At 43.4% G+C, this 24742-nt stretch overlaps 1 protein-coding gene across 6 annotated transcripts in view; it reads left to right on the forward strand.

Moving 5' to 3' along the window:
- Positions 1–10724: 10724 nt before the first annotated feature.
- Positions 10725–24742, forward strand: part of zmiz1a (zinc finger, MIZ-type containing 1a) — a 104289-nt gene continuing 90271 nt past the window's right edge. For 5 of the 6 annotated variants that reach the window (XM_067610237.1, XM_067610235.1, XM_067610240.1 and 2 more), the window contains exon 1: positions 10725–10921. The gene's annotated coding sequence lies outside the window, so the exon portion shown is untranslated. The remainder of the gene's footprint in view (positions 10922–24742) is intronic. The other variant, XM_067610239.1, reaches the window with a different exon arrangement.

The following is a 24742-nucleotide window of genomic DNA, read 5'->3' on the forward strand; positions in this document are numbered from 1 at the left end:
CTGTTCATGTACAATAATCACCTGACTGCACACACAAAACACTCCAGCTCTGTCCCTTGTGTGTTGTAAAGCAGGCACCCTCTTATCAGCAGTCACTCAGAATGACAGTATTCACCATATGTGTAACTGTGCCACAGCTTGATTACACAGGGACTTATCATTGCACAACATACCACAGACCCACCTGCATTCTGCTGCATAGCACATTGATTTAAGCTTGAATGTGATATTGTTGCGAGGCCACAGAGCAACTAGACACACAGCTTTCACAGTGATGGGCTGTTGATTCTTCATTATTTCCGACGCATTCCAAACACATTTTTGCCACTGTGACGACTCCAGGTTTTTTGGAAGACAATCAAATCATAATGGAATGCAGAAACATTACGGTTCCAGCTTCTCCCACCTCGGCCATGTGCGCTTGCAATTCTGGGGATGAAATTCCTCTTAATGTCTATATGGGATATTAGAAAATGAAAATCAGAGCTGCTATCTGTGCAGGGTCTGCCTGTGCCTGTTTGTGATTAAGGAGGAGGATGATCTGCACAGCTTATCTGATGCTCTGATAAGGTAGCATGCAGGACACAGGCACAAAAGAAAGCAACAAAGAAAGAGAGTATGCCAGTGAACAGTGATGATGTCATAGATACAACTCATTACAAATCTTTTTTTCTTTGAAAAATGGTTAATCTCTGATAGGTATCACTTTCTAATAAGTCACTCTTTGTATATGATTTATAAGTTATAATTAATGGCTTTACTAATGGTTAATAAACTATGTACTGATTCTTTATAGATCAGTTATAAACCATTGTCTTTTTATTTCATCAAGTAGACCCCTCCAGTTGGCCATTTGACCTCTGACCCTCGACAAAAGAGCTGCAATCTTAATCAGTATTTTTATATCGACAATAAACAAAATGATTGCGTGCATGTGAAAGATGTTGCGCATAGTGACAAACCCACAGATAATTAACAGCACCTGACTCTGCAGTTTCCCTTGGCTCTACAGAGCGTTTTAGCTTCATTCAGGTAATAGTTTTAGTTTTTACAGCCCATAACTTTACTGTTTGGTTCTGTGTTACTGCTCTAATGAATGTCTTTTCCAGGCTCAGTAGCCAGTTTTCAGTGAAAAAGCTCTAAAATCCCGCTGTACGCCTCCTGTCCAAAACCAAACAGCAGACAGACAATGTTAGAAACTAGCCGGTGAACCCTTTTTTAGCGACTTATTAACATTTCTAATTGCAGATGACTAACTTTTGCTGTCAGCTTATTAGAAAGTGGGACTGTTTATTAATGACTTGGCTGTTATGACTAACCAGCAGTTTTTCCACAACCTGACAGGCCAAAAAGTGTTCTTATCAATGGCTTATAACCATCTATAAAGCAAGATTTATTCACCAATAATAAGCCACCACATATACCTTTTGTTATGAGAAAGTGGTATCCCTCTGATATATAAGCTGCAGTCTAAAGAAAGCCCCCATCACAGCACTAGTTGTGTGTCAGTATTTGATGCAATACTCCACACATGAGAGCCTATGTATGCGCACTTCTTTGAGAGGGCCATTTGGAGAGCAGCAGGTCAATACACATTCATAGAGAGTGCATTTCCCTGAATGCTTCAACAGTCCGTAAAGCCTCAGTGCCACTTTCCATCATATTCTGCTTACTGCATTAATCCATCCTACAAAAGCGTCATTCTGTGCTTGGAGAGAGGACACTCACACACACACAGCAGAGGCCCACATAGACACACATTTTCACAGCTTCAATGGCAGAAAATCCATAGCCCTTTCTGGGAGGAGGAATTCCATTAGATAATAGATATGGAATCCATCTCGATTCCCCACCTTATCTTCTCCCAGGGTGAGGGATCAATACTGGGGCTTCAGCTCAACTGCCAACAATAACAGGAAATTGATGGGACAGAGTAAGCAGTGTGGAGGTCCAGTAATGGCACTTCCTTTGCCACCTCTGTAATGCAAATCAGAGGGTGAGCTAATTGGTGAAAGGCTACTAGTAGTAATGAGGAGGAATGGGAGCCGATGCTGAGAGTTCATGAACCAACACATAGAGATTAGGTTGATCGTTTGGAAAAATCACAGCAGTTGTTGAAAACAAACACAATCGGTACTGTTTTACATGGTGTACAAAATTGTGAAGATTGACAGAATAACAGATGCAGAGAAAGAACTCATGCACAGTTATCCAAAAAAAATGGGTATGCGCAGAGCAATGGCATCTCATTTTCCACAGAGCTGTGGAGGTTTCCTGTCGAAGTTGCCAGGTGCTGTGTTTACGGAGACCGTTGCCCGGCAACACATTCCAAACAGTATTAGGATATGAGGAAGAGGGAGCAGTGGTGAGTTGAGTGTGGGGTCAGGTACTCTATAGGCTGAGATACTGGCACATTGATACTGCTCACACCTGGGCGGTTCCCTTCTTACACAAGGATGAGTCATTTTGTGTTTGTGTACAGTAAGTCCCATATGTGGCAACATGTGGGTGGGTAGTGGTTGGGAAGTTTACAGCTCACTGGTCATCGAGGTCCAGAGTCCAGAGATGTTTGCACAGCTAAAACACCACTTCTTGCGTCATATCACAAAGGGGTGTCTGCGATAAAATAAGAGCATGGAGAGCATGAATGACTGCTGTGAAACGGCAAATATTTTCAACCTGTGTTTGTCCTGGAAACTCTTTTTCATCCTGCTTCCAGTCTTCTGCTTTTAGCCACCGAGCAGCTTCACTGGACCATTTGGGGTTTTAGTGCCATTGCTCACACTTGATGAAGTGAAGAGCATGACTTTCTTTTTTGCTGGGATTTGACCTGGCAATACATCACAAGCCACAACATCCATAGACTATAGACTCTAGAAATTCACTCAGTGCTGAGCTAACCATAACTGATCTCTGCACACAGTGAGGATAACCCTTAACCCTCTTACCCCACACCACTGACCACTCACAACCAGCAGGTGGTGCTGCCATCTGTGGTATCACTTTTGGTTTTCTTTGGTTTAAATATTAAGGCCCCTTTTTTTAGTCACTAGATATTAATCCAAAGTGTGTTGTTCACACCGCTGCTCTCAGTAAACCTCCATGATTCTGTGCTGCTCTACAATCAGTGAAGATGAAGTAGATGAGGCCATTTTAGATAATTGAGATACACATGATTACAAGTTGTGAGCAACACACTTCCCTCTCTGATCTCTGTGGTTGTCTACCAGAGCATTATCTGCAGTAATAGAGTCAGATCTTCACGGACAAATCCCTTTAATGTCATCCACAGCGCCCAGGGGAGACCACCCTCATTGGGAGCAGGGTGGTGGGAGCTAATTTCAACCCACACAATAGACTCATCTCTAAGACTGCCGTGTTAGATCACACTATTTCTTTGTCTAAAAGACTGTGTGTGTGTGTGTGTGTGTGTGTGTGTGTGTGTGTGTGTGTGTGTGTGTGTGTGTGTGTGTGTGTGTGGGCACATATTAAATCGAGAACTGTACTGTCTGAGCATTGGCACTCTGGGGAATTAAGGTCATGTTTTCATGCCTCTCGAATACTAATAACTGAAGATTGAAGCTTTCTTCTTCATGGACATATAACAGTCTAATCAGGGTCCTGATCTGTCAGAGATGCAGCTAAACCTTTTGAGAGGAGACATAATGTTCTCTCAGATAACATCATGCAGCAAAACTTGTTAGGAGGGAAAAAAGATCAGGACATGATCTTAGGTTTTGATTGAGTGTTGAGCCTTTGTGGCGGAGCCACTCCTGGCTCACTTTGTGCCTTGCTCTCCCGCACCATGATGTCATCTGTGGGAAGGTATTTCTCTCAGACACAACCTGTCTGCTCCTGTCAGGGGCCACAGTAACTCTAGCTGCCTTGAAAGTCTGGGAGTGAGCACCGGTCACTTGCAGACAAGGGCGTTATTTATTTTTTCTGGAGGAGATTCAATACCTCCTCCTGCTGCTCCACGGCTCCGAGCTCTGTCCTGAACTCTGAGGCACAAAGCACTTGCCCTCCAGAGACACACAAGAGGTTGTGAGCTCAGTCACAGAGTGCTTTGGAGCACTGAAGAGTGGTAGGTTGTATAACATGATTAGTCATTGTTAATGTATATAATCACAGAGATTTGGGGTGGCTTAGGCTCTTAAGCAGGCTACAGGCTGTGTTTTTGTTGTTAAGATGCTAAGTACACATTGTTAATGTTCCTTTTCAGTGCTAGTGTTATGAATGCCCTCTTCCCCTTTAGACCCCTGCAATATCCATAATATCCATATGAAAGAAATCACACATGCACTACAATTCATATACATGAGATGTTTTGTCCAACATTATTATGATGATTTCATACAGGTCCATGTACACTGCATGTTTTGTATGTAAGTTTAGTACACCAGTTTATTTCATTGGTTAATTTGTCATATAATTGATTCTAAACTACCATTAAAAAACAATAAAAACATATGCTTGACTGAATTATATATGAAAGGAGACATGTTCACACAAACCAAAATACTCAACCAGTGAATGTATTTGTTTGTTTACAGCATGTATGATTCTAATAGGTGTTTTTCATATTAGTATATTTATATGCACTAGAAGGTCTTTAATGTTAAAACCAGAGAGATGGCTTTCAGCCAACATTTGCTTCCAAAATCACACAAGCCACACTGCAGAAGACGTTTGTTTGATAGACTGAAAGACTCCCAAAACAGGAGGCCATTTTAAAACCCACAGCTATTCTTCCAAGAGCTGTAGTTTAACAAAAGGAATGAGGTATTTTAGCACAAGAGCAACAACTAAGTGGTGGCTATTATATCTCATGTTCAGAACAGACACTGTTTCCATGCACACTGTAAATGTTTGTAGCAGAGGGAAACATAAAAGACTGAACTGCTGTAACCAGTAAAAAATCAAGTTGCCTTGACACCTGCAGCCACGCTTAAGTGGAAATTGCAGCGAGCTTGCCACACAATTATAAACAACATCATTCTCTTTAGCCATTCAGCCTTTTCATGAACTCCCTCCAGTATCAGCAAATACTAAATGGATCTCAAGAATCTGTATTTAAGGATGAGTCACACTGACCAGTATGTAGGGAAGCAACAGGACCATTGAAAACCAGGAGTGCATGAGTCAGCATGGCAAGGATGAGCGCACATTACAACAGATGCCATAACAAGGTATTTATATCATTTTAAAAACATTTTTAAACTCTGAGGGGGTATTGATACCAAGAGAGCCATAACAGAAAACTACTTAAGATAAAATGATCAATCATAGAGGAGATTAATAACATATTTAATGCATCTTCATATGAAAGAGAAAGTAAAAAAAAAACTGAATTAAGATGAATTACTCACATGTCAGCAGAAAAGACACCACAAGAAACAATATTTAACATGCAACACTGCAAGCAGTCCTTGCTTGAAAACATGCCCATGTCAAAGCATTTTGAGTTAGAGTGCAGCAATCGATTGGCTTAAAAGGTTATGCGAATCAATACAAAGTTGTTTTGGGCACCAGCGCTATTATATTAATGTCATCCTGAGAAATAGGCACTAGCTTAGGTGGCTTGTCTGCCAGCCTGTTTTCCTTTTTAACTCCAGTCACAAGATCCTTGTTACAAAGCAAAGATTGCTACTGAAAGCTGTTTTAAATGGCAGGTTATATGGCTGGAGTTTTTGAATGGGGATTGCACCTTTTTTTAAAAAAGAGTATTGCTTTGAACATGGCATGGTTAAATGATGAATGGTGATGATATTTAAAATAATACCAGAAAAATCTCCCTTTTTTTCCCATTCTAGTCTTGCACCAAACCACGTTATCACTACACCTCAACGAGCAGGTAACCTATAGAACTGAAAAAGCTGAATTAATAATGTTCTGAGTCCTCATGAGAGCCGCTGTGACTAGTGAGGTAGCTAGTTGTGCAGTCAAGGATGACACAGAGGTTGAAATGGTCACACATTTACTCAGCTCTCTCCATATCCCTCTGGCACATGTTCTTCCCAAGGTCAGATACTGCATTGCATAATAATGTTAAAAAAAAAAAAGAAGCTCAACACATACGCATGCACGCAAACCGTGCAACAATGAGGGGAAGAAGAAGCCAACTAAAAATAGCACTATCACTGCAGCCATCACCCCGAGCATCGGACCACCACTCTTCACTTCACATCTCATAAATGAAGAGTCCTACTTCAGATGCAGCCAAGACTTTGCTTCCTGAACTGTATGTTGACCTCAAGTTGCGCATTAGTGAGCATAAACAACCATGAAGGAATATGTGCTTTACTACTTCATGCATGTTGGGGTTTTTTTTATTTTTATTTCTACCAATGGAGTGGAAACAACCTATGACACCCATGTGTTAAAGTGCAAAATCTTTTCACCCTCCACCTTCCTCTGCCTTTCCTCTTCTTTCTCTACCCTCCCTTGTATCATCCCCCTCTTCTCCACCTCCTTCACCATTGCCTCAGGGAGCTGTTAGCTATCTGGATGCTGGCGCTCTATTGTGAACACTCATTGCCTCTGTGCTCCCCACAGCCGGTAGGGCCAGTCAGCGCGGGGCCCCGGCTGTGTGCCTTATCTGCCGCCGCTCAGTCCACATACACTGTGAAGAAACAGAAGAGGAATGGAGCGAAAGATTGAGAGAGAGAGAGAACTTATAAAAGGCTGTCCAAGCTTCCATAAGCAGGCAGTCGTATCATCTGTTTTCTGTCCGTCTCCCACTCTCTCTCAGCTCCTTGTTCTTCTCACAGCCAGAGACAATCAATGGTGTACTCAACCAGATTTCTCTGGTCTTGTTTTTAAAATAGTGCTCTTCTGCCTTTTCTCTGCAGGAGATGATTCATTTACTGCCCTGCATCTCTACTTGTCCTGAATATTAACCCTTGTTTCCCCTTCCTCCTCCCCCTCCTCCTCCTCCTCCTACTCCTTTGCTCACTCAGTAACTCGGTCAATCAGTTATATCACTTTCACATGCAAAAATCCTCTGTGTATGAGGCAGGATATTGAACGCGGGTTGAACCCACATTTAACCATTCGTTACAGACTATTGATCATGTGGTCATACCGGATTGTAGCTATTAACTCGAGGTTAGTGCTGAAATGATTAGTTAAGTATGCAATTAGTCAATCAAAAAAAAAATTAATTGACAATAAATTTGATAATCAGTTAATTGTCTGAAAACCCAAAATGTTGCTGGTTCCAGCTTCTCAAATGCTTTTTGCCTTTTAATCAGATAAAACAGGCCATTTGAAGATCATACTTTGGGTTCTGGGAAATTGTGATGTATGTTTGTCACACTTTATAGATTGGATTAATGGATTAAATCAACAGATTAATCAATAAAATAATCTCTAATTAAGGCTGTAGGTTTCCAACGTTTCTTACACATCAAGTCTAAGACCTTGTAAAAAGTAATATGGATTACAAAGCATTGTTTTTGCAGATTCAACATGGTGGAACCTGTGGGCCATCTTGTGTTACTTTATAGGATTTCTTTTCTTTATTTGGTCACTTTATAAAAGGTTAATGCATTGACTTAAACCATACAATCACATTAAAGCAGGTCTTTGCAGAATTTAAATTGCTGCAAATCAACTAAATAAGGTTATTATTATTTGTATTAATATCATTTTACCATAGTTACCACATAGAAATCATGTGGTTACCCTTGTTCACTCTCTTCTTTAACAAAACAACAGAGCAGTGTTTTTGGAAGGGTCAGAAAACCTACTCCTATACACTAACTTTGATCCTAACTTCACTGTGAAAGAGGAATCCGTCATTCAGTCAGCTTCTTGTCTTGACAATGGGACTAGTTTATCACTATTTCAGTGCAGCAGGAGCCTGATGGTGGCCACAGCAGGGTGGCACTGTAAACAACCATCACACCTCTGTGTGAAGGGCAGAGCTGATGTCAGCACAACTGAAAGTCTCCCTCCATCATGTAGCTACACGAAGCCCCAGTAGCATCCATCTCTCCCCCTGCTGCCTCTGCAGAGAGACGCCTTGTCACCACCAGAAAGCCTACAGCGAGGTGGCCAAGAGTAATGCACATCATTTCGTGTTTGAACGCAAGTCGGAAGCCAAGTACTTTTGCCTTGATCGTCACTAATGTTCTAAGGTTTAAACAGTTTTCATATGTTAATTTGATGCACTCCAACACAATGCAATATGTATTAACCTTGTCTGAGCAAGCTTCACTGAGAGTTCCCTTTGTTCTCCTTTGATGCATTCACTCGGCTCTTTGAAATGCTGCGTGTATGAAATTATACACAGAGCCAAGCTGAAGTCACCCCACCTATAATCCATCCATCTTGTTGGCAGCCATCTGGCCATATTATTTTGGAGAGACTGGGGAGTACGCCTTGCAATGAAAGTGAGGACATCTGACAACAAACCACTCTTTGATCTGCAGAATGTCATTGGAGAGTGACCTGACCGGCTGCGGGGCCCCCCCTGACACCCGTAACAGGCCTTGTCGCCTTGAGATGGTATTAAACAAAAACTTGATGGATGATCTAGAACAGATAATATTATGATCAGAATGAAGCCTAAACGACAAAAGCCAACAATAGATCTGTTCGCTTTTGCTCCCAAGCTCTCGGAGTATGGTTGTACAGAAACACCAATAGTTGTCCTGATCTCTCGCCATCTAATAACTTGCAACAGGCTCAAATTGTCTGACAAGGATTTCAGGGGAAGAAGCCTGCATATAGGATGTGTCTTGTGTGCATCACGGTGTCAACATCGATAGCGCTGTTAAGACATGACAGGTGAAAAACATCAATAACAGAAGCAGTGTCAGAACAAAGACACGGGTCATCTCGACAAGCCATTTCCAGAGACAAAAAAAAAAAAAAAAATCAGATCATGAGTTCACAGCCAGAACATTGTGACATTGACTGCTCACCCTATCTCCATCTAAGAAACAAGCCCCCCTGCCCCCCCCCCCGAAATAAAAATGAATGACTGCCAGAGCTGGTGTCACCAGCCACATTTGTCGCCATCAGTGCGGATAGCTACTTTGACCAAGGGGCTGGGGTGTCCTTGAGACACTACTGTGACTGTGATAGAGACGCCCCCTCCCCACTCCCCCCACCCCTCCCTCCCCTCAGTGGCGATACCCTGCTCAGGCCTCTGCTGCATCAGTGTCAGGAGTCCTGCAGGCAGGGAACTAAAAGGATGGCAGCCACTTCCTTCTCCTTCAAAGAGGAGAGTAACCTGCCAATAGGAATTTGACCTCCGCTCTGATGACATTATGTGAAGGGAAATAGTGAATTACAAGATCTTGTCACCTTTATTGATGATCTACTTAAATTTATCAGGCACAGGAAATAAAGTGTTTGTAAAATGCACATATAGGCCTACTTTTTAGAGGTTTTTTTCAGTGACCAATCTGCCACCCCATTGTATTTATTTATTTGTAAAAAAAAAAAAAAAACAACACTGAAGAAATCCTGTGTGCATGCACAGCTTGAGGAGTGAGTGATTCTATCTGATGCACTGTGAGCTGAGCGGCCCTCCCTCTGGGCAGTTCAGCCTTGCCTGACTAGGGGAAGAGCTTGTGTGCTTGCTTTGCTTGCGTGCGTGCGTGCGTGTGTGTGCGTGTCGGGAGGAGAGACATTGTTCCTTGACGTCACCGCTCAGCCCAGCCTGCCGCTGCTCTCAAACACGTCTTTGTTATTCCGAGGCTTCCACCGGAGACCGGCCATCCGCAAAACACGGAGCCCGGCCTGCAGACCTGCTGGAGCGGGGCGGAGGTTGAAAAGGGTTCACACACATAATACACACAGACATACGCGCGCGCACACACACATACACACAAACACACACACAAGCAGTCAAGATAAGGGCTCCCCACACACTGGAAGTTGTAAGTGAAATGTAAACAAGCCAAAGGGCAAAAAAGGAGACGGTTATTGTTTATATTATATAATATTACTACTACCTGCCATTACTAACCTGTTTATACTAAATGTAAAAAACGTACATTTTTAATACCGCTTAATAATAATAATAATGACCCCTGAATTTATCATAAGTGTGTTTATTTAGGAAATAATGATCAAATAATATAATAAAGAAATAAAACTAAGTTTAGCACATTAATTTAAGTAAAATAAAATCAACCTGTGCCTGATAATCGATTAATCATTTAAATATTTTTAAGCAGAAATGCAAACAAACATGATCTTTGAGGATTTGCCTTTGCTTTTCTTTTTCATGTTCGTGTTATAAAATATGAACAACACTCATAACATATATGAGTTGTTTTGGATTTTGGAAGTATTTGAATATTTCAACAAAAATTCACTATTTTCTGAGATTATTAACCTTATGATTTTCATAATTAACATGATGACATGATGAAAGTAGTCATGAGATATAGCCCTATTTTTATTATTATTATTATAGCCTATCGTTTTCGATTACGTATTTAATAGTCTTACAAAAAAGAAGTGTTTATTTTACTTTACGATCAACTAATAGCATAATAAGCCAACCGGTTTGATTACACAAGCAGTAAGTGAAGCAACCAGAAACAGACAACAGCTGGAGCATGAGCCGCAGTCCGCTCCAGCGTCGAAATGTGCCGTAAGCAGCCTATTAGCGCGTAGTTACACCTTTTACACTCGGTGTCCTTCCGCGGGAATCTAGGTCACATTTTCACACCGACCGCCGAGCACGGCTCTCTCTGGTAACTGAATAGCCAGTGTAATCTGACACTTCAACTTGCCGTGCTCTACGGTAGTTGATTCAGTCACTCACTCGCACCGTCTCCGGGGCTCTCACGTCGGCTTTGTGGAGTGAAGCGAGCGAGCGAGAGAGAGAGAGGAGCGCCGTAAACACGAGGTTTGGAGAAACAATACGCGGATTTGCCTCTTGAGGTCCGAGCTGAAAGTAAGTTTCGCGCCTGGGTTATTTTTTCTTTTTGTTGTTGTTCTTGCAGAGCGGGATTTTGTGTGTGCGGCTTGTTCAAGATGGGGTTTTGCCTCCCGCTGGACAGAGACTACCTGCTAACAATAGGGTGACCTCCCAGAAACCTTTAACAGCCGCTGATGAACTCGTGTCAGAGGGGAAGAGGTGGAGGGGGGGGAGGGAGGAGGGAGGGAGGGAGGGGGGCAGATTTGTGGGTTGCGTGAGCGGCAACGGAGCGGCGTTTACGCGGCGTTAACAACACCCAGCCTGGCTCGGTGTGTGCTGTATGTCATGTTTCTGCCTTGTGTGTTAGACGAGTTGCGCTGGAGCGAAATAGCCAGAGTCATAATGTGTGTCTGCGGGGTTATTTCTGGATAGGTGCATGCATTTCTGTGAAGACACTGGATAAGAATATGCTAGTAAGTCGCTGATTGCTGCTCTCTCTGTGTGCGTGTTTGGGTGAATGTGTGTGTGTGTGTGTGTCTCAGGCGATCAGCTGATGGCTCGGTTGATGCTAAACTGAGAATACTGTGTCAACAGTCTGGACTCCCTTCAAGACTATTATCGGCTACCTGTTGTAATGCAATTAACAGGCATGTGCATATGTTACTCTGTTGTGTTCTGTTAAACAACTCCGTGTAATGCAGCTTCGGTGTTATTTGCCACCTTGAAGTGCAGTGACAACACCGATTGTCTTGATTGGATCCTCTCAGGGATCACTCAAAGATCAGTGGCTCCCAATGTGAGCTCAGGGGCCCTTAATGGGACTCTAGTTGGCTCTGTAGTGAAGTGAGAATTAGTTTACTGTCACAATAGCACTGTGAATGATCTCAATTAGACAATGCTCAGGTGTGACTTTAACCTCAGTGTCAACTCTTTCCATTAATATACCTGCACTGAAATATTACCTCCTCACATTTCAGTACAAATTCCTTGACACGACACAATCTGAATCCCTGATAGACACCAGCAGCACCACATTTCCTAAGCGGTAGCAGGCAGAGTGGATGAGCTGCTTGACTCAGCGCAGCCCTCTGCCATAAGTCTGGCGGACCCTCCCCGTTAAATTCCTCCGTCTGGATGTGAGGCCAGCCGGGGCAGAGCGCAGTAGAGAGGGGGCTCCCGATGGGAGGAAGGAGAGGGAGGAAGGAGGAGGAGGAGGAGGAGGAGGAGACTGCCGCTCTTTCATTACTGTGCACCCTGCTACAGGACAGCTAAACTTTGGGAGGAGGGGGGGGGGGGGGGGGGTGAGAGAGAACCCTCATTAGCAAGGTGCCGAAGTTGAAAGGAGTATGATTGGGAGCAGATCAGCAATCCTTTGCTATTGTTAAAGATTGGTGTGCAGTTGATGCCAAAAATGTTCCAACAATATCTAATCTATAACCACCCGTATCTCACTATCCTGTCATCATTGTCATGCAGGTAAGATAACAAGCGGATATACTGTCATCACCTGCTGCAAATCAGTTCTCCTTAAAAAAATTCTCAAAAGCCCAGTTTCCTGAGAAATCTGACACAAACCAAAATTAAACATTACAAGCTTAACAAAGGCAGCATTTGTTGCAGAAGTATTGCATTGGATTGCAGGTGTTCACATTATTGTGTCCACTCCCTGTACGCCAGTCTAAGAGTGTGTAAACAGATTTTGGATGGGTGCACCCTCCAGTGTCTCCTCGGTAATTTTAATTGGTGATGTAATGAAATTGTTTCAGCAGCAACACTTGTCAGCTGCACCACATTAATTAGTGCTGTTTTTTTTTTTTTTTTTTTTTTCTTTTTCTTTTTTCCTTTAGTCGAACTGAACCAGCGTTAAGTCATTTCAGCAAAGCATGAAAAGGAGGCACGCTCGTTCAGAGTGGGTTACCTGATAAATTGTGAAAGAAAGAGGGCAAAGAATTAAAGCCATCTGCAACTGTTTGAAACTTGGAAGTGTGTGTGTGTGTGTGTGTGTGTGTGTGTACAGTATGTGTGAGTTTTCTTTCCTTCTGTTGTCCCTCCTGGGGCCTCTCTGCAACCAGCCAGCCAGCCAGCCAGCCAGCCAGCCAGCCAGGCTGTGAGACAAGACAGAAAGTGTCTGATTCACTAAACAGGCTAAAGGCTACACGAGACTCACTTTGAAATCAAATTTGAGTGTTTTCAAAAGCTATTTAATACAGTGATGGGTGCAAATGCTGAGCCTGGAGGTCTTCTCTTCCATGCTGTAAGGTGGAGGAGACAATGACGGGAATATGCTGGGAAATAAGTGAAATCTTAAAGATCCCCTCCAATGAAAATCAAATTTTTAACCTTGTTAACATGTCTGTGTAGTGTTTTTCATATGCTACAACAACACACATCAGGAGTGAAATAAGCACCACGGCTGAGCATTTCCTCCTTGAAACAGCAGTGTACCAAGGACAGTCTTAAAAACACAGATTCGGTCTGGTAGGATTTCAAACGTCACAAATCTAAGGAACCGATCATTTATAATTAAAGATAATTATATGCAGAGTCTACCTCCTCAGGTTTTCCTCATCTCCAGATGAACACTCAGTCAGATCCAGTTTGTTATCCAGTGAGTGAATGTTGACCAGGTAGAGCGATGGAATAGCTGGCCTGGTCATGTTAGCTTTTAGCTGTTGGCTAACAGACCGGCCTGCAGTTGTAGTGGTGGTGTTATCTGCACACTTACTCACGTTAAGTCCTTTACACTCTTTACACCGTAACCAGGAGCCAGAGGAGCAGCTACACTGCTGCGCGGCGCCACAAATATATTTGCATATTCATAGATTCTGGTATTTTTAATGAGAACGAGTAGATGTCATTTTAAGGATTTTAAAGTGGTATTATACTGTTTTTTGTGTGTGTGTGTGTGGAAAAACTACATCGGACACAAATTATTATTGAAACCAGAGTATTTTTATATGTTTTAAAACACGGAGGGGATCTTTAAACAAGGAACACGTGCACTGGCAGCGCTACAAGCTGCAGCTAAACATGAGGACGAAGATGTATATATATGCAACAGTATGTTTATTCCCTAAACCAAACAAGGAGACAGAATAAAGAGGTTACTTTCCAATCTGATTGTTTGAAAGTATTGCATGTTTAAAAACTCCTGATTGCTGTTCAGTTATGTTTAATATCTCAGGCAGCAACAAGTTATATCCCAAATCGGAGTATCAGTTTCAAACACCTGCAGCTATTCACCGATGTCCCAGGGTGATTATTTACAGAATACCATGAGGCAGTGAATGCATCTTACTGCCTATCTTTAACATCTGTGAAGCAACCGGCTAATACTGATTTTAAGATGTACAGGAAGAAAAAAAATCCAGAAACTAATTACTTGCATAGTGAGTAATTAGCTTTTTGTTACTCAGCAATTTACCAAGTTGCTGGGTCTTTGCTGCTGTTTACGGTGTGTCGGCACAGCTGCAGCCTGCTAAATGCTTAAAACCTGGCAAACGCTAATCAATGTTTTGACAGCCTGACATTTCATCTAAACTGCTCGCGTCCATTTGTGGAGTGCTGTGAAATACTTGCAGCGTGTTCACTTGACATGGATTTTTTGCTGTCTGGTGTCTCGCCATCAGCCCAAACCCACCCACTCGTGTCCCGAGCAGAAGTCTGCTTTTGTTCCTGTCTCTTTTTCTCCATCTCTCTCTCTCTTTCTCTCTTTCTCTCTCTGTCTCACTTGTGGTTCGACTTGGCAGTACTCCTCAATCTCGACCGATCCTTTGTTTTTCAATGCGCCTATTTTCATCTTTTAATAAGGAAAAAAAAACTTGTGTTGCCTCAGAGCGTTTTTAAAGACTAATTTTGAGAGCAAAAGGCTTTAACTTGAAATCTTCAGTTTTGAGCTGAGGTTGTGCCTTCATGTCAGACGCTTAACTACTTCCTAAACGTTGTCGTAATTCTACCCATAAGTCTGCAGTTAAGCTCTCTCTTCAAGTCCAAGCCTAGTGACGGCGGCGTAACTAATAACGCTGAGAACGAAGCACCCAGATGTAACTCATCCCGCTGACGGCGATGATGACATCAGCTCGGTTTAGACGGCCAAATGCGGACCGCCGTGAAGAGCAAAGGACGAGCAAAACCCTCGATGCCACACGCCTGTCACCACCCTTGCGCTGCGGTTCGCCTTGTGGCTGAAACATCTCTGGTTTAAAGCTGGCTGAGAAAAGTCAAGAGAGTCAGTGTGAATAACGCTCGAGTCCTTGAGCAAGGCAGTTAACCTCAAGTAGCATCGAACGGTGTTGTTTGTCGAAGACTGTGGCTGTGCCGGGCTGCTCCCAGGTGTGGCAAACAGGGTGGTGCTGGGAAGGAACGTTTGCACTCAGCAAAACCCTTCCTTGAATAAATAAAGATTTTAGAAATAGTATATCCCCCTTCTCTCTAGCTTCCAGCCTCACGTAGAAAGCCCAGCTTAATGTGATTTTGCCTTGAAACTGTAACGTGCAGTGTCTTTGTCTTGTCGCGCTAATGACGGATATCTGTTTAAGTTGTATATATACAGGCAAAACATCGACATAACTCCTGTTTCTGAAGAGCCGTCACTTCAACCTTGAGTCCGCCCCCCCCCCCTCGCCGCCTCCCCGACGTCAGGGGAGAAGCAGTCTTCTAAGTGCTTTTCTGAGACAAGAGAGTGAAACAGAGTGCAGAGAGAGAAAGGAGAGTGAGGAGAGAAGTTGCTGGCCCACCCTGTCACCGTCTCATGCATGTTTGATTTGATGTTCTTTGAGGAACGAGTGCAGGGGACATCACAATGGCCATGTCCTGTTCCCATCCGTCGAGAGGCTGGGGGCCCTTGAATCATAAATGACACCCGGCCTCACCGGGAACAATATGAGAGTCGGAGCCCGCACAGGAGGAACAAAATGTTCCCTCTATCCATCCATCCATTCGCCCACCGCTGCCGCCTGCACTCAAGACTTCTCACCATCGCAAGCAATTACCCTCACTTTTTTCTTTTTTTTTTTTTTTTTTTTTTTCTTTTACCGCTGACGAAATCCTCACAGAGCCTGTCTCGGCTGCGTTTGTCTGTGTCTGCGAGAAACGGGAGAGAGAAAAAAGGGGGGGGGGGTAGCGCTCGAGAGGAAAAGAGATAGTACGTGTCTCATTGAGTGGCGTTGGCGTGTGTCTGTTTGGCTTGTAAATCCTGTTTAAGCTAAACAAACTCATTGTCCTCATCCTCCAACTGGGTGCTCGCTCTCTGTGTGTGTGTGTGTGTTGTGTGTGTGTGCCCCCCCCCCCAACCCCCCCCCCCCATTCCCTCTTTTCTCCCCGTCTCTCTCCCTCTCCTTTTGAGTTGTAAGTACAGTCACTAATTAGTCCCCTCTCCCTCTTCATGCTGGGTCAGTGGGTTTACGGTTTCAGCGGCTGATCTGCTGTGTTTGCCTTGTCTCTCCTGATACCGGAGCATGCCTGCGAGCCAGCGACGATTTCAGCCTCCTCCAAGAGGTCTTCACACCTTACACAGTGTCCCACATGGGTTCATTTGCCAGACAGCCACTCACAAACTGAGCTCACTCACATACAGCTCGCCCCGGCGCTTGAGTTCATGCCAGATATTAGGCTTTACCTGCTGAGTTGAGTCAATAAGTTAAAACCTGTTACGCTTTTGCACAACAGCAATGCATTTTGAAACAGATCCAAACGTTTTCTAGGATTCATTTTACATACACTTTAGTTACCCTTTACACAGCATGTTGCAAATCTTTCTAGCTTTTTTAGCCTATAATGAATCTTTTTCATGAAGATAATACGCCACATGCTGCGTTTATAATATCATTTGTGCTATAAACAGACTCTTGTCTAGTCGGCACTGTTGTCTCTCCGAGTGCACAGTGATGCTGATTTTGTGGTGGAGGTTGCGTGGGAGACTGAGAGTGATGGCAGAGATTCTCTGAAGGCGGTTGAATTGTCTCCAACATGGCCTCCGGGGATACATACTTCCTTGTTTTCTGACAAAGTAAATTAACTCGGTTTTACTAATGCAAAAGGGACAGCGTTTATTCTTTGCCTGCGATGTCGGTTACGAGGAGGGAGAGGGAGTCATGCAATATCTGCTCTCACATAATACTCAAGCTTCCACGTGCGTGTAGGGTAAAAGGCTGAAATGCGGTCGATATCGAACGGCAGCTTTTCATTTTTCTTTATGACAAATAAATCATAGAAAGGCGTTTTTTTTTTTTTTTGTGGATGAAGATTGTGCTTTACGCCGGATGATTTTCCGGTTTCGCTCTTTGGTCTTTTAATGAAGCTAGCTGTTGTTGTTATTGAGAGCTTCCCACCCCCCAAATCATATTGGCATATAAATCTTGAGCTCCACTGCCCCACTAAGACTGTTTTCTTACCGCTTTTCAACATCGCACAGCGACAGAAAAGTCTATTACTGTGTGCAGCGTGTTTGCCGGCTTGGTGCCCTCCCCTCGATTTTGACACCGGCGGTTGAGCCAGGCGCATTCCCAGGGTTCTAAGGACTGACATCCCTTTCATTTTCCCGCCTGGGCGGCTCAGATAAAGGGGCATATTTTAAACCTCTGTGTAGATACACCAACTGTAAAGAGAGACGGGCTGGTGGGCCGGGGCAGAGCTGCAGCATTAACTTCACAGAGAGAGAAAAAAAGAGAGAGAGAGAGAGAGAGAGAGAGAGGGATGGAGAAGGTAGGAGGGTAATGATTAGAGAAACAAATAAATAAGCAAAGAAATGTAACTTTAAAGTCCACTTTATTAAACAGTGATCTCAGCAGTTTACGGTATATGCTTGGAAGTGCTATAACTGGCTGCAGACCTGACTTTGTAAATATCACACAAGCATTATCTGCAATCTCGACGCAGATAACCCATCTCTGTTGTTCATCCCCGGTCTATTAGAGGGGCAATGTGTTTCACCACTTTTTTTTTTTTTTTTTTTCTAATCTCTCCCCCCCCCTGCTACAAGTGCGTCCTCCCAGCAAACCGAAGCCACGGTGGAAGTCGTCGTTTATCATATCAGTAATGAGAGCGGGCTAATCGTGTGTATTCCGGAGACAGCAATGATACACTGCTTGGTGCTTGCCAGGAATCAGCCTCTAAACAATGTTTATCATTGTCTCCCAGGGCTCTTTAATTATCTGGCAAACATTATTGACAAAAACAGCAAGGGTCCCTCCTTGTGTTTTATGATTTTTTTAAAGGATACTGGGTTACTATGCACCAAGATGTGTGCCAGAGAAAGTAAAAACAATGGATTTTTTAAAAATTTCAACTACATTAGATTGTAATTTGACAAGTAACAACTGCTTGTTATTTACAATTTTAGTGTTTATAATAATTAAATGTGTTTTATGCTTACCTAGCATTAATTACAGATCATAAAGTTTGTAAAAATGGCTAATTTAGGAGAGATAAATGAAGAATTCATGGTATACTTATAACTAACTCCTAAATTGTGTGGTGTTTTTTTACAATGAGTCCTTTTAACGGTACCTGGGAAAGATCGTGTGTAACAGATCATCTGAAAAAAAACCTGTTTTTGCAAGTATCTTGGTAACCTTTTCATTGAACATCTTGTAAATAAGTTTCTTTATAGCCGAAGTAACAGAAACTTGCAGCTCGGCACCTCTGCGGTGTATTAAATTATCAATATCATCCAGCTTTTAAATGACCACTAGAATAAAAGTCTGTTAAGAGCTCCTCTGTGTCTGCTCCTATCCCGACAACTACCCGTTACTCCAGATTACATACATTAGCAGCATCTAATACAGTTATTACACATCTCAGCTGTATTGCTTTCACAGCCATCCCATAATCTTTACTTAGCTTCCCGGTGGGAGCTGAGTGGAAGCTGAATGGCATGTGTTGACATTGTTAAAGATACACGTGAGGACATCACACGTTTCATGTCTGACTCATATATTTAGAGGAGAGGGGAGGGCAAGGAGGAGGAGGAGGAGGAGGAGAAGAAAGGGGAGGGGGGGTGGGGGGGTGGGGGGTTTGCCATACCACAGCCCGACCCGCAACATCTTGAGGCTGTTGCTCAACGTCCCGCTAATAAGTGTGGCTACAGTCTGAATGGAGCAAGCCGATGTGTAAGTCTGCGCTGGTTAGCGATGGTCAACAACAACAACAACAGCAGCAGCAGTAACAACAGCAGACAGACATGGCTCTGAAATATGCATTAGGGCCAGACAGTATGTTACCTACCCCCACACATTTACACCCCCCCCCCGCCATCCTCTCCTCCTTGTCATGTCTCTGTAACCATGTCTCCCCGGATATCAAATCAACATGACTGTATAACAAGGAAGGAGGTGTGTCTCATTGACGGTTGCATGAAATCACCTTTGCTGTGGCGTGTGTGACTGTGTGTGTGTGTGTGTGTGAAAGAGAGAGAGGGAGGTGGGGGTAGCAGCAGCAGCAGCAGCAGCAGCAGCAGCAGCAGTGGTGGCTTGGGGTGAGGTCCTGCCCTGATTTTCTCAGGAATTCCTTTGTTTTTGGAAGCCAGAAAGGGGGGAAACTGAATCTGCGTAGCCTGAGGGTCTCGATGTGCTCCTTGAGAATTCTCTGCTCACATCTCTCTGCCGCCAGCTCTGATGGTTTTTAGGGGTGGCTCTGTTTTCAAAGCTCAGAACAGCAAAGGTGTTTTTCACCTTCCAGAAAGAAAGCAAAAAAAAAAAAAAAAAAAAGAAAAAGAAGATGACTGCACCAGGCAAAGCGTCTCAGGCCTGGAGGAGACTGATGCTGCTCAAACATAAATTTGCTCCATATTTCAGGGGCTACGGAAATGAAAGTCAAATGTAGATCCTGTCACTCAGGACACAAAAGATACCTTCCGATGAATATGGATGCGGAAAGTGAGCTCATTGAAACATACACGCGCTCGCTTTCTTTATTCGGACACAAATGAAAAGGGTGGTGCAAGGATTGCCTAATATTTTCCATTTTTTAACGATTCCTCTTTTGCAGATTAATAAGTGTTTTTAATAGTGTTTTACAGCCACTGGAAGGGCCAAGGCTGCTCTAGCAAATGTTGTCAGCTGCTACTGAGGCTGAATATTTCACCTCACATTCATGGCTCATTAAATCTTGATAAACCTTGGGTAATGGTGTTAAAATTGTACAAAGGTATCTCCATTTACTCTGCGCCACAAGTTTTCCGTGACCAGATCCTTATCTGGGAGGCTGTCGCTTTAACTAACTTCCACAAAGCACAGCTTTTCCCTCTCGTTTGAAGGGGGCTCGTGTTGAGCGAGGGTGGGTAGGGGGTGGGGGTGGGGGGGAGCTGAATAGGCTTGTTGCCTGCCTCTATTTAGCCAGCTTCATTCTTCGCTGTCCCCTGGAACAGGCGGAAGGGGGGCTCCAGAGAGGGGAGATGGCAGAGGGGAATAGGAGAAGGGCTAGGAGGTCTGGTCACGTGAGCAGTAATGGCGTTCGTGCTGGTCCCTTTCAGGCTGTCACAGTAAATCTGTTTGACTTGTCACTTTGTAAATCATTACGAAGGCTAAAAGCCTCTCTATTGGATTGCGGTGGAAAGGGGGAGGCAGCAGGTTTCCTTTTGTGCCTTCTTGACGATGATGATAATCAAGTTTGTTTCTGGCCATCCTGCTGTGAGGCTATAATTAGCTCCCTTCTTCTTTCTCCTCTTCTTTTTGGCGTGTTGCTCCTCAAAGCGGAAGTGGAGTGGGAGGTCATATGTTGAGTTTTGTGCAGAGGCATCAATGGCTTCTGAACACTCTTCAGTTTTATCAGCCTTTCTACTGTAGCTTCAGAGGACGCTTCAGAAAGAACGCTTGTGTGTTTTTTTTCTGCTTTGTGCAAACGTTTATTATCCAGTGTGTAACAGCTCCGCTCGTGCTGAACTGAAAAAAAAAAAAGAGCACTAATGGTGATTTAGTGCATGTAAGGTCTCCTGTTCCTCCCCCAGGTCAGTCAGGGTGAGAGTCACAGCTTGAGGTATGTCTAAACTTGTAGTGTCACTTTCTGACCAAACCGGTTGCTGTCTGAGAGAAACATGACAGAGTAGATCTCGTCCCACCGATGAAGTCCGTGCGGCGAGACGTGCGATTTCCTCGGGCAAACTCTCCTCATCCTCTTCCACTTTTGCCTCTGTTTTCCTCTTCCCTCATCTCCTTTTTCATGCCATCCATCTTCTCCTCTGTGCTCACTATGTTCTCTCCCTTTTTCTTTTTTCTTTTTTCTTCTCTCCCTGTTCTTTGGTGTGTGTGCCAGCAGCACTCATGCCTGGAACAGAGCGCCAGGGCAGACATCTGTCGCGCAGTGTCCCTGATCTGATCTGTGGCTCGAAGCATCGGGGTCATGAAGAGTAGCAGCCGCCAGTCCAGACACCACGGGAGACAATCCGAGCGTTCTATCTCTGTGTTTTAGTCTTCCTATGTGTCTGTCTTTCTCATTAAAATTCTCATTGCGCACAGCCACACACACACACCAGGGTATTAAGCTGTTTGTTGTCTCTATGTGGAGCGTCTGTCGCTTGGACTGTGTAGCTCTAAGTCAAACCAGGCTGGCAGCGTCCCATCTCTTCCTGATAAAGCTCATTCTTAGACTCACAGGTGCAGAGAGCAGAGTGAAACGTCGGTTACATCAGGCTGTTCGTCAGCTGCAATGATGTGCAGTTGATCTGAAAGGAGGATTTTGACAGTTAAACTGGATCTTTGTGCCTGGGGCAGTGCCATTAATGACAAAACCAATGACAGAATGAATAAAAGGGTGTTAATTGCGGCTGTTGGGTTGTATTAGTAAGAGTGTAACTGTGGATTGACATACACACTGTCTGCCAAGTTTGATACACCACATACCTTCTTGAGATATTAATGGCTGCGTATTGATTTCACTCAGTGTTTTGAGATTTATTGGTGTTGCAGCAGCAGCTTTTTCCTGAAAACAAGTGAGTTTATGCCAAGTGGCAAGACTGGTAAATGCTCAGCCTAGATCTTCATCGGAAAATATAATAATGTTAAAGAGATTATGTATACGGTCTACTGAACTACGATCAGCCAGCCCCTGTATTCAGTCTGTGTGAGAGATGGTGGTCCAGCTGAATAATACTGAACTTTAAATGTGTCCTAACTCACTCTTACCCTTGATTTTTCCCAACTTCTAAGAACTCCGAATGTTTTCCGCAATGCGAACGTACAGTGTCATGGTAGATCAATCATTGTCATCTGAGCTGAGTCAGCTCCTGATGCGACTTGGCTTGCGGTCGATGTACTAGATGACAGAGTAAGAAGTGTGTAGCAGCTCTGCCTGGGTTCCCCGGGGCCCTTGAAATCCTTGAAAAAAAACCAAGGCCTTGAAAGTTTTTGAAAGAAGACATAAAAAGACACGGATCATTGAAAGGGCTTGTGGTGTGTTAAATAAAGCAAGAGATCACATAGTCTGTGAGCTTTGTACAGCCTGCTAGTTCTAATTATAAAAATTCTGTGTTGTAACAGTAATTAACCTTGATCTGTGATCAAACTATGCTGTGTTGTGTCCTTGAATTTGAGGGAATTAGGCCTGGAAAGTCCTTGAAAAGTCCTTGAATTTTAAGTTTAAGAAGGTGTTGGAACCCTGCTCTGCTTTTTTTTTATCTGAACATTGGTGTTATGAAAGTGCTTCCACATAACTGAAGTTTTGAAGTTGAAGTTGAAACAGACTCCCCCACAATGGAGCCAACAGCAATATTGCTTTCAACCATGTGTGTGGCTGCTGTATGAGTCATAATGTAATTGTCATCATGTCACAATACAGTACATGATATGACATTACAATTTAATACTGGTATCATGAACGATATTATATTTCACACCCCTTTAATCCATCACATCGCATGTTAAGCGAATATTAGCTAAGTTATGTTATCTGTAGGACTGAAACTAACATTTATTTTTATTACAGGTTAATCTATCAATTATTTTCTCGATTAAAATTTTAATGGCATGGTATAATCAATGTTAGAAAATTATGGAAAATGCATGTCACAAGTTCCCAGAGTCCAAGGTGATGTCTTCAAATGTTTTGTTTTGTTTCTGCTTGAAAAATTGCTTAAACAATCAAAGTAATATCAAAATTGTTGTAGATTTAATTTCTTCTTGACTAATCAATCAACTAATTGTTGCAGCACTAGTAATCTGAACTCAGTGACATGGTTGACAGCAGATGTTGGATTCAAAGATACTAAAACAATTAAGAATCAGCTGCTGAACAACAACCTTCACAAATCAAGAAACAACCACATGACCCTTTTCACATCCATGTTTACTCACTTGCCAACCTGATTTGATTTTCTGACAACACAGCTTGTCATTGCAGTGCTCCTCAGCATCCTATTATCAGCTCTCTGGTCTTGCAGAGTTTTGAAAATAGTCCCTGATTGAAACTTCAATACCTCACAATTGTAAAACTTTTTCAAAAAAAGCAATAAAGGTGACAACCACTCTGTGATGGATTGTCAGTCTAAAAGAAGTTTTTACCCTCTACAAGTTGATTTTCAAGCTGAATTGACGCCGTATGAAAGACGGGGAGAGGAAACATCTGTAAACTTTGTACTGTACTTTTTAAATGGTTGGTAATGATTAAAGTATGTCTTGTATTTAATGGGCTCAACATGCAAAACCACAAAGCCTAACAATTAGACTGGATTGCCATTTTGTTTTCACTTCATTATTCTGTCTGACGTCATTTTTATGTAACCGTCGACTCCCTCAATATAACTTTCAGTCAACACCAAAGTGGTTAGTGGTTGCTGGGAGCAGTTAACCTGACATCCACCGATCAGCCACAACATTAAAACCACTGACAGGTAAAGTGAATAACATTGATCATCTTGTTACAAGGGCACCTGTCAAGGGGTAGGATATATTAGGCAGCAAGTCAGTTCTTGAAGTTGATGTGTTGGAAGCAGCAAAACTGGGCAAGCATAAGGATCTGAGCAACTTTGACAAGGGCCAAATTGCGATGGCTGGATGACTGGGTCAGAGCATCTCCAAAATGGAAGGTCTTGTGGGGTGTTCCCAGTATGCAGTGGTCAGTACCTACCAAAAGTGGTCCAAGGAAGGACAACCAGTGAACCAGCGACAGGGTCATTGGTGCCCAAGGCTCATTGGTATGCGTGAGGAGTGAAGGCTAGCCTGTCTAGTCCGATCCCACAGAAATGCTACTGTAGCACAGATTGCTGAAGGAGTTAACGTTGGCTATGATAGACAGGTGTCAGAACACACAGTGCATTGCAGCTTGCTGCGTATGAGGCTGCGTAGCTACAGACCAATCAGAGTGTCCAAGATGACCCTTGTCCACTGCTGAAAGTGCCAAAACTGGCAGAATGTGTCAGAACTGGTCCATGACGCAATGGAAGAAGGTGGCCTGGTCTGATGAATCACTTTTTCTGTTACATCATGTTGACAGCCGGGTGCGTATGGGAAACCTTGGGTCCTGGCATTCAAGTGGATGTTACTTTGACACGTGCCACCTACATAAACATTGTTGCAGATGAAGTACACCTCTTCATGGCAACGATATTCCCTGATGGCAGTGGCGTCTTTCACCAGGATAATGTACCCCGTTTGACAAACATGACAAAGAGTTCAAGGTGTTGCCTTGGCCTGCAATGATGTTTCCCCAGAACTCAATCCGATCGAGCTGGAAAAACAAGTCCGATCCATGGAGGCCCCACCTTGCAACTTACAGGACTTAAAGGATCTGCTGCTAACGTCTTGGTGCCAGATACCAGAGGACACCTTCAGAGGTCTTGTGGAATCCATACCTCGATGCCTCAGAGCTGTTTTGGCAGCACGAGGGGTACCTACACAATATTAGGCAGGTGGTTTAATGTCATGTATG

Source organism: Thunnus thynnus, chromosome 14 (assembly GCF_963924715.1).
Source record: "Thunnus thynnus chromosome 14, fThuThy2.1, whole genome shotgun sequence".
Classification (NCBI taxonomy): Eukaryota; Metazoa; Chordata; class Actinopteri; order Scombriformes; family Scombridae; genus Thunnus; species Thunnus thynnus.